Source organism: Homalodisca vitripennis, chromosome 2 (genome assembly GCF_021130785.1).
Source record: "Homalodisca vitripennis isolate AUS2020 chromosome 2, UT_GWSS_2.1, whole genome shotgun sequence".
Lineage (NCBI taxonomy): Eukaryota > Metazoa > Arthropoda > Insecta > Hemiptera > Cicadellidae > Homalodisca > Homalodisca vitripennis.
Window position 1 is genome coordinate 7,230,964 of NC_060208.1, and position 19,757 is coordinate 7,250,720.

The window sequence follows — 19,757 nt, forward strand, 5'->3', positions numbered from 1 at the left end:
TTTTTTATTGACGATCGATGTTTTGAAAGAATAATACGATATGGGATGTTTCCCATAGTTATATGTTACGAAATGTATGACACATTGTAACATACAACGATGGCAAATCTCCGAAATCCTATTATCTTTTCAATAACTTCGTGCTTATTCTTTGATAAACTGCGACTCACTTTACTACAGTCCATAAAACTAAAACCTCTAACTCTACAAACTCAGGATAAGTCTACACTTATCGTATCAAAAAGTTTGAATATCCGAGTTTGAAAATTAACCAAAAACTAACATAATGACAACTCTTTACAAAAAATTGTATATCGTTACCACCTAGAAAATCTCGGTTTTAGCGCTTTTAAAACAAAGTGTAAACTTTAAAAATGTTAACTCAGAAACTTGTGATACAAATAAAACCAAAATTGTTATCCTAATAATATTATAAATGCGAAACTGCCTGCCTTGTTTTTTTGTTTTGTTTTCATGCGTACACTACTAAATTGATCGTACTGAAATTTTAAGTGGACATTCTTACGGTTTCTGGCATGAATATAGGTCAACTCTTATTTCAAAAATCACTCCGGGGTACGTCCCACTGGTTTTTAAAATAGCGAAAATTCCCATCTCGGTCTCTAAAGTTTGTAATATTCATTGAATGAGCTTGTAAAATGTACCAAACTGTTTTGTGTAAACATTGTTTATTACTTAAAACTTCTTTACTTTTATAGTGAGTGAGAATATGTAAGAAAACAGCCCTTCTGCTTACGACTGTTAAGATTTCAACGATTAGACAAGTACTCATCTAACTTACAAAATGTCCTAAAACACCAGAGACTGGTTTTGAAACAGTCCACAAGAACTATGCTAGATGAAAGTACGTATCATCGACTGTAATTTTGAACTATGTACCAATGCCAGCTCTAAAATGTTCTAAAACATTAAAAGTGTTTATCCATTTATAAAGAAAAGTGCGTAATGATTATTGTTTGTCTACTTTTAACCGTAATTTTTTACAAAATATTAAATCTAAAAGACAATTTTACTATGTAACATTTACTATAAAATTTAAAGACTGATATAAAACCCATCTTAGTTCAATTTTGACAGAAGTAGGCGTCCCTGATCTGTGATATATATTTTTTGATCGGAAAACAAGGCAACATCATGTATGGACAAAAAAACTTAGAACAAAATAAATTACAAGCCATAAATATAACATTTTTGGCCATTTTATATATTTTGGCAACAAGATAAACTCAACATTGGCGTCGGAATTATAATGCACTCGAATCATCAGTGGTAGTACACGTGCAAAGCCTACTAAATTGCGTGTTAAACAGCGGATAACCGCTGGAAGTGCAGATAAAAGTGAGAATGTAGTCTAAATTTTACTTAATTGAAGACTGTTATGAAACTTAAATTAGTTGTCTTTTTTACAAAAGTGAGCTTCACAGAGTTACTATATATATATATGTTATTCAACAGGAAAAGGGTGAAATCAGCTACTCGAATAACAAATACCAACAATGAAGTAAATTACAATGACCGCAAAATATGTTTAAAATACATATTTTTAACATATTTTTTATCGGGGGAAGAAGGTAAACTCAAAATTGGCGTCGGAATAATTCACGTAAATCAGAAATACTCATATAGGTGCAAAAACCTAGAAAATTGCGTGCGAAGCCGCGGGTAACTGCTAGTGTAAGATAACTTTGTTTTGATTTGGAATATAAAGTTTTAGGGAATATAATTAAAACGAGAAATCAGTTATTAAATTTGCGTGTTTACTTATTTTTTACCCGGTGGTACAACGGGGTTTACGTTTACATCATAACACGGGTTCTGTAATAATTGATACATATCATAAACTTAAAAAGTTAAAGTAGTGTATTCTATTACCAGGTGAAGTTAGGACTAGGATGCCCTCTCTAACGTAATAATGATAATGGTGATATTTAACCTAGGAACCAATGACCGGGCAGACGGACTGCTTGCAAGGACAGGATTACTCAGCGGTCACCCATCCAAGCAGCAGCCACGCTCGACGTTGCTTGACTGGGCAAAAACGTGGTGAACTTAAAACACGTTCTTGAGAATTTCGTCATCTCATATTTGTAACTAGTGACTCGGTAACTTTATACAAGATTCTTATCTTTTTGTTTGTTTGGTTTTTTTTGTTTAAAGTTTGTAATTGACGATGGATGGTTTGAAAGGATAACCAGATTTTGGACATTTGCCATTGTTATAGGTTATAAAAGGTATAGCACAACGTTTCGAGGATTGGAATCTATCCTCTTCGTCAGGTGGGGGAGTTAATAATCCATCCAAAAATAAGGAATAGAAAGAAGTGAAAGAAAAGGGTTCAAACATACCCGAAAGTTGCTTGGAGTCCAGTCCAGGCGTTGGCACTGAACAAGATGCAAGTTCCGAGCATAAATCACAAGTACGAGGATCACAGTCGCATATATCACTAGTACAGGCTACAGTGGGATACTATGGGGATACTACGGTGGGATTCTTCCTTTCCAACTGCTTACCACCAAATCAAACAAATTAAATAAATTCGTGTCTCTATCCAACTAATAAGAAATATTAATATTATAAACCATAAATGATAAATTTATGCTCATCGTAATTGATTATTATAATAATATTTTTGTGCGCTTATAGATTTGCACATACGTCGTAATTTGTCGTAAAATTTCTTTTGACTCGTTATATGTAAAAAAATATATTTAAATTTATTTCGGTGTTCAAATTATTTGCAGTGTATTTCCCACGCCATCATTGTTAGAGGTATCTCGTTCTGAGGGTACGACATAGCGACGCTAACTCCGTAGTTATGCAGCCCACACAAATGTGCGAAGGTGTTGTGAGACGCAGCTTGTTAGGGCGCCATCACAACCTTCTTCGTGATCCCAATATAAGTTTACATTGTGTGTTCATGTTGAAGAATAATCGCCATCACAACCTTCTTCGTGATCCCAATATAAGTTTACATTGTGTGTTCATGTTGAAGAATAATCGTGTAACATTAGCTCCAGACAATGCGTAGGTGGCCGGCGGAGTAAAAGGGCCTTGAACTTGTTACGTCTTGGAGTTACGGTTCAAGGAAACTTGCTGAAGCAAGAACTTAATTACTTTCCATAAATAAGATTCTGAATATGGTAAACAACACTGCATTTGATAAAGGGCACTGTAATTTTTACTTCACCCGTCGTGAATAGCTCGAAGAATGAATGGCGATGATAAAAATGTAAAACAATATTAGTTTGTGAAACTTCAGAGGAAAAAATTGATAATTCAGAAATGAATATTTGGAATAAGTCTATATGTCTTGTATAGTAGGTATGTATGTGACCATGTGTCGTAAAACCAAAACCCGAGCATTTTTGAAAAGATTTGACGTAAAAAGCAGTTTTTAGAGACTTATTCTTAATAACATAATCTAACTTAATATACGAGTATAATTACTTAAAACTAAGTAGAATATGATTAAGTAAACGACACAAACAAGAGCTCTATACAAAATAATTTTTTAAACTACTAAACCCTTAGTTGTAATCTCAAGTAAAATTAGTTTAAGTATGAACAGAGATCATAAGAATACGCTTAAGATTTTAATGTCATTGGCATTTCCAAATTTGCAAATAATTTATCTACAAAAAACTTCACAGTAAAATTTTATATAGGATTTTGGATCAAATAAATTCTTTGTTTGAACTTTATTTTTGACGAGGGAAGGATTTTGAAGGAAACAGGATTTTCCGGACATTTGCCATCGTTCAATGACACAAAAAATCAGAAACACTAAGTTTCGAGATCTGCAATCAGATCTCTTCTTCAGGTAATTAACTAACGTAACACAGCATAACAACTAAATTAAAATAAACAAATCATACCAGAGCGTTGTGACACGCGTAAGTCAAGTATAACTGATAAGAACTTCTCGGCGCCAGTGATCTGAGACTGCTGTTATGACCACAGGTCCTTCCACGTTTGGAATGTTAGTTATAATATTGTCGATCGCCGTTTTGGAGGTTACTGTTACTCTTATTGGGTGTTCATGGACCAGGTAAGACCAAAAGAATGGAGAATGTCGGAAAATTGTTTTCTTCTTAGGTCCATAAGATCGAGAACATATGTATTGAAATCGCCCAGTATAAAGAAATGGCCATGGTTCCTAGTCAGGTTTCTCAGGAGGATTTCAAAGCCAGAGAAAGATTTTTCCTCTTCTACTGACAGAACGGTAAACTCCCACGACAGACAGTTTGGAACAATTCGTTTTCAATTTGATACCTGTAGCGTCGATATTTTTGTATAACGTGTTTTTAATTTCAAATGAATTGAGTAAGATGTGGCGTTTTGCAAAAATCGCAACTCCTCTGCCTTTTAAAAGAGTTCGACAATTTTTTCGTCGTAACCATTTTCGGGTACAACAAAAACAAGTCAGGGGAAAGCTTCTCGCAGACTATGGCAAGTTCGTCGCCTTTATTTGTTGCTATCTGTGAAACATTTTGGTGAAACAAACGGAGGGGAGAATTTTGCGATTTGGAAATTCTGGGGGTTACCTTCTTATCTGATGAGGGTTCCCTAAAAAGCTGTTTAATTATAAGTGAGGGTTACTGGAGGAAGCAGGTTGGCTAAGGATGAAATGAGATGCAATAGGGTTGATATACCTTGTTCCTCGCATGTAAGCAAGATAGGTAAGTATCATCAAAAATCTTAAATTCTCTTCATTTTGATTAAATTTAATACTTATGGAACACTGTGACCTACATTCGTAATTCGTGTTTTAAAGTCTGTGTTGATTTGCGTTAGAGTCCCTTTAGCTTTCTCTCTCTATAAAATGTACTTCACTGTTAAAGGGAAAGAAAGTCTCTTGGATACATTTTTGTGAAACTTAGGTATGTACTGTTGCGTGGCGTGTAATTTTCTCATTCATTTGGAGAGGCCTAGTTTGTCAGCTATGAATAACTGAGGGGATTCATCAAAACCCTGAAAAAAGCGAAGAGCGATAGGTTCATCTATCAGTGAGGTCGGGCCGAAAAGTTATAGCCGCGTTTGTTCTGTTGTCAAGGCCTACATTGACTCCCATTTATAATTCGGCCGATGGGGAATTTCCATCTCTCTTTACTGCATCGGGTTCTCAGAATTCCGATATAAATTCCAAGTTCTCAAATTGCGTTTTGTCTGGTAACATTCTAGTCTACAGAACATGTTGCTGTAAAGCAAAATTGAATATTTTCATATCTTCTTAATAAAAATATCCAGATACTAAGGTTTTTTCCAAAACTAAGTACTGTTATTTAGCTGTATTATGCATTATATAGATATAGTTTATCGCAACCCTGTTACTTGTTACAGGTTAGTTTAAATTTTCTCCGAAGTTCTTGGAACTAAATTCTTGGCGGAATAATAACTTAATTGACACGCGTTGCAAATTTTTCTCTCTTGGACTTTGTAGATGAAGATCTTGCTGCCAAGTAACTTCCCGCGCGCCTTGTCTGTAAGTAAAATATACATTTTCGTATTATAAATTGGTCCTTTCATGCGAGATATCTATTTAGAATGTAATATAAAGTAATTTTGTAAACAGTAAAGTAAACTACATATAATGATGCTTTATTTCTCACATTAATACAGATATTAGATGTTTTGATGTCCTTCTGACAAGACCACGTTGTCGTGATTATAAGTGTTTTCGATAAATAGCTAATACCGTTGCGATTTTGTTTTATGCGAGACGAAGCATCAAGTAAAATGAGCACAACTTCGAGACCAAGTTCTTGTTCTACTTCAAGTACTTCCAGTTTTCATGTTTTAGACTTCTGGTTTTCTAGTCTCTCTTGTTGTATCTACAGCTGCAATGTTGAGCCAAGATGCTGACGCCGCGGTGTGTGAGTCGACATCAACATGAAGGGAAAGTCAATTTACAAGTTTTATTAAATGACACACACACACACACACACACACACACACACACACACACACACACACACACAGAAATAAAGCTTCATAGTCTAACAGGTCAGTGCGTCGGAGCATGTGAAGTCGGTCGGAGCTTATAGATTTTAAGTTTTACTTCTTCTACTGACTTAGTCATCCGAATCATCACAAGTGAAGAAAGCTACTTTGAAACTTTGCTGGCTGCACTGTGAAGAAATTAATCTAGATTTTGTAAATAAGTGTATACATTTTCAAATGTATTTTGAACTTAACTAGGATTAACAAAGGATTCCAATACTTACCTAAAGTGTATTCGTTAACTAAAGAAAACAGTTTATCAAGTACGTTATGAAATTATTAGATTGCTATCAGGTTGTTTGTTATCTTACTTGTAACCAGTTGCAATGCTGACAGAAAATTTTCAATTTAAACAGATTAAAAAATGATAAAAGAGCAACTCTTCTAAGTTCAGTTCGTTAGTCCTTATGTGTACAGATAAAGATTTAACTTTGAAGACTAACTTATTGTGCAAGATCTTGATATAATGAATAGAGGGTGAAATCTGTTTCGTGGAGTAGTATTCGTAAAAAACATAAATAAAGAAACTTTGAAACAAGATTTTTAGGTTTTATACTGGATACAGGTCCCAAAACAATTGAAACGTTTTCGATTAAAAATTAAAGATAGATTAAAAAATTAAATATTTTGCTGTACTTGTAGCTAAAGACAAAAATACATTTTTAATGTTTCAAAATAATATCTATTTTTAATCCTATAACAGTTTTAAGTTTAACTTTGTTATTTATTCACAATCTGAATTGCACCATACAAAATTGTATATCTAAATTATAATAAATAATATCTTTATGTATGTTTTTGAAATTATTTACTTACACACAAACTATCAAAATTATACAAATATTTATCAAATAAAATACAAAAAGCATGATTCTCCTAAAAAATTAACTTTCTTTGCATAATGTGTAGTTTTAAACTGATAATCTAGAATACCGTAATTTTAATTTGTAAACAATCCTTATGTCTGAGAGAAATAGAAGGCAATTAAGTATTGTAAGCCAGAGTCTAGCTACCCTCCCCCACACAAAAAGTTGTGATTGGTCACTGTACTTTGGATCAGCTGAGTAGAGCTTAAACATGCTCCAGCTTAAGTTCAGAGTTTACTCACCTTTATGGCTTCCTTGACTTGGGAGCCCCACGCTGGACTATTGCCGGCAACAACCACAAACTTGTGCCAGTTGGAGCTGAGTAGAGCTTAAACATGCTCCAGCTTAAGTTCAGAGTTTACTCACCTTTATGGCTTCCTTGACTTGGGAGCCCCACGCTGGACTATTGCCGGCAACAACCACAAACTTGTGCCAGTTGGAGCTGAGTAGAGCTTAAACATGCTCCAGCTTAAGTTCAGAGTTTACTCACCTTTATGGCTTCCTTGACTTGGGAGCCCCACGCTGGACTCTTGCCGGCAACAACCACAAACTTGTGCCAGTTGGAGCTGAGTAGAGCTTAAACATGCTCCAGCTTAAGTTCAGAGTTTACTCACCTTTATGGCTTCCTTGACTTGGGAGCCCCACGCTGGACTCTTGCCGGCAACAACCACAAACTTGTGCCAGTTGGAGCTGAGTAGAGCTTAAACATGCTCCAGCTTAAGTTCAGAGTTTACTCACCTTTATGGCTTCCTTGACTTGGGAGCCCCACGCTGGACTATTGCCGGCAACAACCACAAACTTGTGCCAGTTGGAGCTGAGTAGAGCTTAAACATGCTCCAGCTTAAGTTCAGAGTTTACTCACCTTTATGGCTTCCTTGACTTGGGAGCCCCACGCTGGACTCTTGCCGGCAACAACTACAAACTTGTTCCAGTTGGAGCTGAGTAGAGCTTAAACATGCTCCAGCTTAAGTTCAGAGTTTACTCACCTTTATGGCTTCCTTGACTTGGGAGCCCCACGCTGGACTCTTGCCGGCAACAACTACAAACTTGTTCCAGTTGGAGCTGAGTAGAGCTTAAACATGCTCCAGCTTAAGTTCAGAGTTTACTCACCTTTATGGCTTCCTTGACTTGGGAGCCCCACGCTGGACTATTGCCGGCAACAACTACAAACTTGTTCCAGTTGGAGCTGAGTAGAGCTTAAACATGCTCCAGCTTAAGTTCAGAGTTTACTCAACCTTTATGGCTTCCTTGACTTGGGAGCCCCACGCTGGACTATTGCCGGCAACAACTACAAACTTGTTCCAGTTGGAGCTGAGTAGAGCTTAGACATGCTCCAGCTTAAGTTCAGAGTTTACTCACCTTTATGGCTTCCTTGACTTGGGAGCCCCACGCTGGACTATTGCCGGCAACAACTACAAACTTGTTCCAGTTGAACCTGAGTAGAGCTTAGACATGCTCCAGCTTAAGTTCAGAGTTTACTCACCTTTATGGCTTCCTTGACTTGGGAGCCCCACGCTGGGCTCTTGCCGGCAACAACCACAAACTTGTGCCAGTTGAAGAAGTGAAGCAGAGCCACCACGGACTTGGACACCTTGGTGCTCGGAGCCAACGTGCGGGCGAAGGTGTAATAGACGCGCTTGTCTGACACCTTCTTGTCGGCACATTTCTGAAAAAAAAAACCATTCGATAGTTGAAGAAGTGCAGCAGAGCCACCACGGACTTGGGCACCTTGGTGCTCGGAGCCAACGTGCGGGCGAAGGTGTAATAGACGCGCTTGTCTGACACTTTCTTGTCGGCACATTTCTGCAAAAAAAAAAAACCATTCGATAGTTGAAGAAGTGCAGCAGAGCCACCACGGACTTGGAAATCTTGGTGCTCGGAGCCAACGTGCGGGCGAAGGTGTAATAGACGCGCTTGTCTGACACCTTATAGTCGGCACATTTCCGCAAAAAAAACCATTCGATAGTTATAGAAGTGCAGCAGAGCCACCACGGACTTGGGCACCTTGGTGCTCGGAGCCAACGTGCGGGCGAAGGTGTAATAGACGCGCTTGTCTGACACCTTCTTGTCGGCAAATTTCTGCAAAAAAAAACCATTCGATAGTTGAAGAAGTGGAAGCAGAGCCACCACGGACTTGGAAATCTTGGTCCTCGGAGCCAACGTGCGGGCGAAGGTGTAATAGACGCGCTTGTCTGACACCTTCTTGTCGGCAAATTTCCGAAAAAAAAAACCATTCGATAGTTATAGAAGTGCAGCAGAGCCAACACGGACTTGGGCACCTTGGTGCTCGGAGCCAACGTGCGGGCGAAGGTGTAATAGACGCGCTTGTCTGACACCTTCTTGTCGGCAAATTTCTGCAAAAAAAAAACCATGCGATAGTTATAGAAGTGAAGCAGAGCCACCATGGACTTGGACATCTTGGTGCTCGGAGCCAACGTGCGGGCGAAGGTGTAATAGACGCGCTTGTCTGACACCTTCTTGTCGTTACAAATTTCTGCAAAAAAAACCATTCGATAGTTGATAGAAGTGAAGCAGAGCCACCAGACTTGGGCATCTTGGTGCTCGGAGCCAACGTGCGGGCGAAGGTGTAATAGACGCGCTTGTCTGACACCTTCTTGTCGGTACATTTCTGCAAAAAAAACCATTCGCAATAGTTATAGAAGTGCAGCAGAGCCACCACGGACTTGGACATCTTGGTCTTTGGAGCCAACGTGCGGGCGAAGGTGTAATAGACACGCTTGTCTGACACCTTCTTGTCGGCACATTTCTGCAAACAAACCATTCGATAGTTAAAGTCTATTGCTTCATCTTAAACGACAGGTTGTGTCCTTCTATGGCAGTTTCTCGTTTCCTTGAGGTATTTGAACGGTTTATTTTATCTATTCCTATATAGCTATAAAAGGGGACAGCTTGTAAGATGAGCATTGATGATTCGATATCCTAAGACTCATTCAGAAGGTTTATCTAAGGAAGGCGAAGATTGGAATAATCTTGCAGTCGAAGTGGTCCGATAGCCGAAGTAGTTCGGGTGGGGGAATCACGATACAATTTATTGAACTATGTTTGAAAAAAAATATTTATCAACAAATTACCAAGTGTGATCCAGAGACTTTCTCTTAATAATACAATGTTATGATCTAGAGTCCGTGAGTAGGTTTGTATTCTTCCATGTAAGAGTCCTTCCCACATAGCACAAGATATACATTGTATATACACGGCACCCATCACATATCTACTCCACCAGTGTATATACACTCTATGTACAGTGGATATCCATTAATGTATATCAACCAATAATGTAAACTTATAAAATGTATATATACTTTATATCCACCGTTAGATCATCCACCGCGGAATATGTGAACAGATTCAATAGTATTTAAATTGTGCATGCATTGTTTGATTTGATAACTTTTGCTCCAGTGCTCTGGTACATTTAAGCATTGGTTAGCTACAGTAGTTACCTCTGAAAATAGTAAAAAAAACATGTATGCTTCAAAAGTCGCATTATACAGATACTTAAAACAAACACATTTTAAAGATACCCAAAATCTAATATCAACGTGAAACGTACACAAAATAATCAAAACTGTATACAAAGGATATGAATCACTGTGACCTATGAATGTTGGGTTTATCTCCAGTTCACCCCCAAGTCTGTGACAGCGTCAGATTTCAGCCGCTACACTAAGAGGAAGGTGAACTTGAGCTAAAACCAACATTAGTATTAACTCAACCCTTACCACCATACCTAAGTTATTGTCACATAGTTTTTGCATTCTTTTATCTGCTTGATTCTAAACGGTAAAACCTCATCTTATTTCAAGCTAATATACTTTGCGGAATAAGAAGAGCACTCGAATAAAGGAGAGAACAATCACTGAGGTTTAAAAAATAAGATTTAAAGTAGCCGTTTACAAAACGAAGTATTTGATGTTAGTATTTTGATATTAGATACTATCATAACTCTTATATGTCTGTAGAGTGCTGAAATTATCATAACTATAGGCATTCAACAAACGATATAAAGGTGTCCTACATGATGACCATTAGAATAGTGTGGGTTAATCAGTTGGCTTACACTATTATATTAAGTACCTTAAATATTGCTTGGATGTTTTATTAAGGCAACATAACGTGTTTTAAAGATATCCCAGTCGTTTTACTTCTACAAACAGTTCAATACTGTGCTAATTTTAGCAAGTTGACTGGATGACATTGCTAATACATTGGTGAGGAGAGCAATCAGGTACAAAGCAATTTGTGGCCTTTCAATACATGTTGAGACAAGCCAGCGGCTAAACAAGTTCTACATTACATTTCCCATTGTATGAAATTTGCGGTTGGAAGTTTGGAGGAACGTAAGGAGATGATAAGCGAACATATGCAATGACACTTTAATAATGTTTATTACATAAATATGTATACAATTTGTATAAACTGCAAAAGCCTAATAATTATTGAATAAAAAGTTCTTGCTTCACCAAGACTCGAATCCTGAATCTGTCACTTGCTGAGCGAGCATGTTACCTCTATACCACACATCCCTCACGTATTATGAATAAGTTATTTTGCATTTAGCGCAACACATGTTACGTTACATTTAATGAAATGTTCAAACTCTAGAGTAATAGTTTGTTCGTTGTACCAATAATGGCTGTGAGACTGGCGCTATGTGCAATCAATGTCCGCCACTTTTCCTGGTTCATTCAAATTTATGAATGCGATATAAATGTCGTCGTGTAAAAGATTTATCACTTTTGCACGAGTGCAAATTGCACATCGAATTGTGTTTTATTATGTCTAACGAATGAAGTGGTAATCAAGTGCTCGACGCCCTATTGAAAGTCGTTGAAAGCCACGTGTGTTTCACAAACCGATTGCCGGTAAATGCACATTACTGACTAGCTCGTTTCTCTAACGTTACCAATGCCCGTACGATTGTACTACTGGCAATGCTGTACAAGGGCAGTACACTATTACAGGTACAATTGAACCGATAAATCCCTGTCGGTGATGTCATTTGGTTTAACAGTATTCGTTTAAGGCAACAACCGATTTGAGTAAGCAATTGAGAAGAATTCAATTTGGAATACCTTTTCGGCAGATTTGGAAAAAGTGTCATTTTTAAACTTTGGAGAGTAGACAGTTTTATATAATACTTACTGCATTTATATTTTAGGTACGGAAAGTATTATTTCACCAGCTTTGAATGAAATTCAGCTGTCAGAGTGCAGTAAGATATTTTAAGAACAAAACAATACTTCTTAAGAGTTTTATTGGTAACCGTCTTTATTTTGGTTCCATGCAAACAATGACAACTCAAAAACACTAACTATCGGTCATAGATTCGTGGCACCTTCTCGTTTTAAAGGTATAGTTAATAAGCATATAAATGCTTTTTTAAGACTTTTCATTTTTCTTATCGGTTATTTAAAAATATTTATTACTTTTTGGACAAAATTCAAAAAATATAAACATTTTAAAGAAGAAAAAAACGTTTTACGTGCTTGAATGTGATTGGTGTTTAACATTTTTCTTTTAGATTTAAAGACAAGGTCGTTTACTAGTAACGGCTCTTAAGATCTAGCAGGATGAAAACATTGCAAACGTTTTTAAGACTCATTAAAATCTGAAAGTCTGAAAATGCAGTTAAATACTTCATATAAATGTTGTCAAGAATGTGTCGATTGAATAAGTAATTAAGAGTCCTTTGTTTGAAGTTTGCTTTTGACAATGGAAGCTTCTTCAGGTAAATGACTAATCTAACATATAATTACAAACAAGGTAATATAAACAAATTAGGAGTGGAGATATTAATTGAAACGAACAATTAAATTCGAAATAGCTCCGTATTACACTGAGCTTTAAAATCAAGGCGCTTAATGACAGATGGCGCAACAATAGTGGTAGCAGAGATACACTTATTGGATAGTTATTACAGTAAAATTGGCCTTGATTTAAAGTTTCAGCTGGGAACGGTTTTAAATATGATCCATCCTTAATTAAGGTAATTAAACATAAGGTAATTAATTATTTAATTAATATTAAATAATTTTATATAAATAATTAATAAATAATTATATAATTATTAATAATAATTAATAATAAATAATTAATATAAATAATAAATTAAGGTAATTAAACATAATCCATCCAGCCTTAATTATCCGTACTGAATCCATCCAAACTCCAACTTGAGATACATAATTATGTTATGCAAAGACAGTTATACAATATTTGAATGTTGTATGGCGGTATAAGACTTACTATAAGATAATTACTATGCTACGTTATATGTTAATAATACTTGTAGTATTACTTAACTATATAAACTAATATCTGATAATTTGGTATCGGAAAGGGAAAGTGTTTTTTTTTTTTTTGTAAAAATCCCTCTTTAAAAAAATAAGTATAATGGAATATTATTAATTCTAAATGCTTAGTACGTTTAATTCGTGACAATCTGTAATAAGAAATGACATGAAATCACTAAATATACAAATTGTGTTCCGGAAACTCAACCCATGAGTTATTTATGTAAAAATAAAACTGTGTATTAAGAAATCTGGTAAAAGTTTTAAGGTTTTAATTTCGATATCATAAACACTACATTATTCCATGAAAAATTGGTGCGTTTGAAAAAAAAATGTATCCTTCTTGTAATGTCCCTAATTTTAGTTCAAGGTTGATTTTGTTAAATAGCAAACTATCGGCCATTCTATTCACTTTGTCACTGTGATTTACGAAAATGGAGGCAATTGGATGAATTTACGGTTAAATAAAGTAGCTGAGGCCGAGTCTGTATTGGTGCCAGAATCTGTTAACGATTGTAGGCTGTTGTTTTGGTATTATCCTCTTCTCTAAAGACTACATAACAATAAAATAGTAGACTATTATTACAATATCTTTATTGCGTTTCATTCGTAATAACTGAAATAGAATTCAGATGCCAAAAGTATACAGAGTGTTCAGTAAAAGTGTTCAAAAAGAAATATATCTTTTGAAACAGTTAAGATAAAGTTTTGAAACCTGAGAACAATGTAGTAAATGTATTTAGCAGATCTTTTTGAAGATAACATATTAAAAAAATTCTTCTACATGTTTAAAAATGGCGGACGTTTAAATTATTCTATCAAAATAACTCAAAACTAACTAACGAGCTATCAAATAATAAATATGTAGCTTAAAAATCTTTGTCATTTAATAAGACATTAAGATTAATTTTGCAACTTTTCTAAATAAAAAAATAGTCTTAAGTTGACATTATGTGACGTATCTTGCAAATATAAACAATTTCAAGATTATTTTCGATATTTAAGTATGTATGGCTCGTATTATTTAGATGGATTTGATGATGACTATTAAATTTTAACGTTGAAGGATCGGTCGTTTTATCTAATAAAGAAGCGTCCAAAAGTTCAATTCAAAGTATTGAACTGTCATTGAGGATAGTGCCAAACACAATGTAACACAGTATTAAAGTTCAGATATTGGCAATACTGGTTAACCACACTGTTTAATACATTACACACTGGTTAATGTACGAAAAGAGGTTGGAACGTTATGGGGGTTTTAAATTCCCTTAATGACATACGTTCCTTACAGTGCAAAGTCTGCAGGGGATTACACATTATTAGTGAGCTAATCCTAGAGCTATTGTAAAGTTCAAATGTTAGTTGCAGTCGGAAAGGAAGGTGGAGATGACCATTTGCTATTTACACTAAAGGAACATTCGCTATTATGTAAACTCTCCCACCTGTGTTTTATACTCATATTCTTGCTGTATACTCAAACTGATATTCTCTGTCTCGTATTCGTTCAACGATTACTGTCCACAGAAATTACCTTACATTAAAAATGCCGACACTGAAAAATTATATCGTTATATCTTTATAGTGTACATATTGCAGATTCATTTAAAAAGAAAATAGGGAAAACTTTATATTACGCTGCAGATATAAAAACGTAGCAAAATTAAAATACGGGTTTTTGAACTCTCTCCTTATACTATAAAGAATTAATTGTACATCCTACCTACGCCAGAATAAAACAGAATCTTACATAGTAGATATGCCAATAACAGGGTCTTTTTGTTATAGTTATTGACATGTATTTTGGGATATGTTGATACTTTACAAATGTTTCATACAGGTTTACAAAGATAACATTAATAAGCGTTCATAAAATTGTTTGAATAAATGAAATGAATTGAATGTGAAAACTGAACTTCATAAATTCAGAAATCACAGCCTCTCGAACTTTTCAAATTTAAATAACTTGTGAAGGAAACAGGATTTTTTTCTTTCACTGAACGATGGCAAATGACCGGAAAATCCTGTTCCCTTCACAATCCTTCCATCGTCTAAAATAAACTTCAAACAAGGAACTAAATCACTTAATCTTGGCTGGGTATAAAAACTCATCACAAGATAATGCATCTTCTTCCTCTATCTCTATATATATCTCTTATTAGATGTTTATTGATATGGAGCAAAGATACTAAAATGCGTCTCAACATTTTCCACTTTACAACGAAATAGAAAATGTTTCTGTAAAAAAAATCTACTCGCCTTGACTATTTAATTTAAACATTTTCAGATTTCTGTGAATCACTTTTAATTTGTTCATAAAAGCAATTTTCATGATTTATCAATTTGATGGCAGCTTTATAATATAGGCTTTTTCCTAATCAGAATTGAAGTGGATCAGGAAAAAAAATATTTTTAGTTCTAACCTGTTTCACTTGATCCATTAGTACTGCACTGTAAATATAACAATGAATTATGTTTTTAATATCAGGTGTTCAGGAAAGTAAAACAGGGAATGTGGGAGACTTTCGATACTCGTCATGTAAGTCTTAGAATTAAATAATGTACGTATGATAATTATTGATAGTAATATCCAAGAGAATTTAAAATAATTATATAGATTTCTCTTTGCCTCTGGAAGAACGCTATTGGTTTTAGGGTCAAAACACCGAAGGGTAGTAAAGTTGCAATTTAAATCACAAAGCTTTACATTTTCAATAAGGACACAACTGGGGGTTTCTTAAAAAAAGAGTAATTTTTCCTACGAAATAAATTGATTCTCTACATGAGAGTATCTAAAAGAGGATAGTGATAGTGACAGTATATTACCGTCAGAGAACGAGATAAAGAGACTGAAAGTCGCCCATTTTGGTGAGAGGTTATCAAAAAGAGGATAGTGATAGTGATAGTATACTATCGTCGGACACAGAGACTAAAATATGCCAGTTTTGGTAAGAGGGTATCAAAAAGAGGATAGTGATAGTGATAGCATACTATCGTCAGACACAGAGACTGAAAGCCGCTGGTTTTGATGAGAGGGTATCAAAAAGAGGATAGTGATAGTGATAGTATACTATCGTCAGACACTGAGACTGAAAGTCGCTGGTTTTGATGAGAGAGTATCAAAAAAGGATAGTGATAGTGATAGTATGTATCGTTAGACATCGAGATAAAGAGACTGAAAGTCGCCAGTTTTGGTGAGAGGTTATCAAAAAGAGGATAGTTATAGTGATAGCATACTATCGTCAGACACTGAGACTGAAAGTCGCCAGTTTTGGTGAGAGGGTATCAAAAAGAGGATAATGATAGTGATAGTATGTTATCGTTAGACATCGAGATAAAGAGACTGAAAGTCGGCTGTTTTTTGGTCTGTATATGGTTAGTGGCCGGCGAATTAACATTTATTGGTGTTAATTTTAAATATATCCAACTGGAAAAGGTAAGATCTGAGAATAAAACTACTTTTTGTAGTTTTAACCCTTTTGAGACTCTTCAATTTCGGTCTAAGGCTAGCGCAGCTGATTATTGGATTTGTCTTAAGGAAAGTTTCTCTATCGATTTTAATAAACAGCAGTTTGTGTGCTTATACAATGCAAATTGGTCTATGCTCCAGGACCAGTGTTGTCAGAAGTTGAGTTAGTCAGGACAGGCGCAAGTACCAATCTTGTTGGACGTCAATATTCTCTAATTCTTGAGAAGTATCTACAGTCAGCTCGGTGAAATCTATCGTTATGTTCTGTCATTTGATACGATTGATTTATGATTAAAAAAATATTTTAATACTCTCCGCGGGAATTTCGGTTACAAATAAGTTTCGTGTTAGGACTGTTGATTTGTACAAATATTTGTGACTAGTGAATGAGTCAGAAAATTTTGATTTAGTCTTGTGTGTATAAAGAGAGTGTATAGTATTTTTATTTTGAATAAAAACACCCTAACGGGCTATCAATAAAAATTTCATTTGAACTCATTGTTTAGTAAACTCTTTATTAAATCCAACAGTGATAATAAGTTACTGAGGTCACCTTCTTTTTAATATCTCAGTTTAGCAATACAGAACCATATTTTCAATTAATATTTATCACGAATATTTCATATAAATCACTCCTGAATTATTCTGAAGAGTTAGTCAAGCATTGTAATACAAGTGGCAGAAAGAAAGAGTTTTATTTAGATGAATTGCACTTTGTTTTTGTTTTTCCCGAGAAAACCTTTTAAAAGTAGAGAATCAAGTGGTTTAAATCCTCTTATTTTTTTTTTTCTTTACTTTCCTACCTCAAATAGTTTTTCCAGTAACTGAGTTTTAAACTGCAGAGAATTACAAGGCGAGGCTTAGCTGTAATATCAGTTTGTTTGGAAATTTCTTCCAGTCAGAATATTGAGTTGATAAACAACATTTTTAGATTTGTTTTATTATTATTTAAATACACGAGTTAACAAATATGTACTAAAATGATACAGTAAAAATATCTCCATGTTTATCATGGGTATAACTAATGATAATGGTAAATTCTTTCATCAGTCTCTCCAACGCAGTGTGGAGTACAGGATGTCGTTCATTATGCCTTGAACTTTTTACCTCACTTAAAGTTAGCCACCAAACCCCTCATTTGCATTCTAACCTTAATGAGGTTTTAACGTTGTTCCAGAATCAAGCTGCTGGCTTATTTACTAGGAAAAAAACTTACTGTCATACATAATTTTGTGTCCAAAATTGAACATTTGGTTAAATAACTGACTGGATACTGAATTATACATATTCTTCAATACGCTGTTTCCCACGAAGATGATTACATTTTAGAACAGCCACCGATGATAAGTGAGCAAATTACTACGGGTTGTTGCTTACAGGTTGGAAACATATTTTAAAATGTAACTTAAAGCTTTGACATGTACGTCTACAATAGGGACCTAATGTTGGCTGCCGACATAGATGTACAATTTAAACGGCAGAAGAAGCAATAAAATACTCTGTGGGAATTTTTAATAATTTATGTTTTATTTACTACAATATAGCACTAAAGTTGGCAGCAGTGTTGGACAAAATCCCAATAGGCACTTTTTATGAATGTTCTTAGGAAATTAAGCATTTCTTCTTGATCAGTCTTTCTAGGCACTCATTGGTATAATATAGTCAATAAACACTACGTTTCGAGATTATTTATTATTGGCCTCTGGTCACTTCTATTTGGTTGGCCGGTGAGTGCAGAGCTATTACGAACTCTAATTTGTGGTTCAGTTTTAATAATTACGGTTTAGATTTTATTGATTGGATGTTTCACAGTTAGTGTGTATAGAATTTACACATTGTGGCTGTTGTGGTTTCTGACTTATGTGTGTCACAATTCTCTGGTATGTTTTGTTTACTTTAACATAGATTTTAGTCATTTACCTGAAGAAGATATCGGATCGCAGATCTCGAAACTTAATGTTACTGATTATATTGTATCATTGACCGACGGCATTATGTCAGAAAAAATTATGTTTCCTTTCACAATCCTTCCATCGTCAAAAACAAACTTTAAACAAACGATATTGATATGTTGAGGTAGTGTACCTTTATATACAACTCCGCAGAAGCAAGGTTAACTAAGTGGCCAGTCCATTTCCCATTAAACTAGCTGCTAACCGAGTGTTTATATAGTAGAGCTTTCACTTCTTTATTGTAGTTTGAAGCTGCCGCATCCTGCTGAAATATGCAAATCTGCAATTCTTCAACAATATAATGTGGAATAGGTGCACATGGAACACTTATTGCTACCTCAGTTTAGTTAGGCTATAGTCCTCTCAGAAATGTTGGAGGAAGAAAATCCATTAGCTGACAATGCTGTGTTATAATTCCCCTCGACGAAATTTGTTTTCTTCAAAAATAATATAAGGATCTTTAGTATTGTAGTAGTTAATATTGTGTCTAATTACAGATTCATTATGATAAAATCTAGACTTCTCTGAAAATATGAAACAAAGACTAACCGTCTCGCAATTTTCAATAACTTTGGAACAAACCTCACCTTAGAATTGCACAGGAGTAGGCCGTTTTCATGAAGTCGATGGACTCTTTTTGATATTGTTAGCATAAAGTGAAGGGAAAAAAGGAAAGAGAAATTAAGTAATGCAATATAAAGGATGATAGAAAAGGCGCTGGTGTTGTTTAGTTCTTATATAAGGTTACCAAGATAGGTAACAAGGGCAATAAAAGGTAATATATGTCTACTTATAAGTGATTTAATTTAATTTATTTGAACTTTCAAAAGACAATAAAATGAAATACGGTGGTATTGACTTATAGTATAAACACTAGCTCTTCTTATATTGACAGTTGGCGAAACAGTTAGCGTGTTATATACAACACTTGCAGTTGTACAAGTATCACGTAATAGGCTTCTTTGAGACTATTGACAAAATTTCAAGACTGAGCTCATTTAATGCGCGAGATGTCCTATGGAGAAATAAACAGACATAAAATAATACTAATACAATACAAATGTTTACTTCCTACCAGTGTAGACAAAAGTGAAGTTGTGGCTGCCTACAGCATGATCAAGGTATCAATGATATT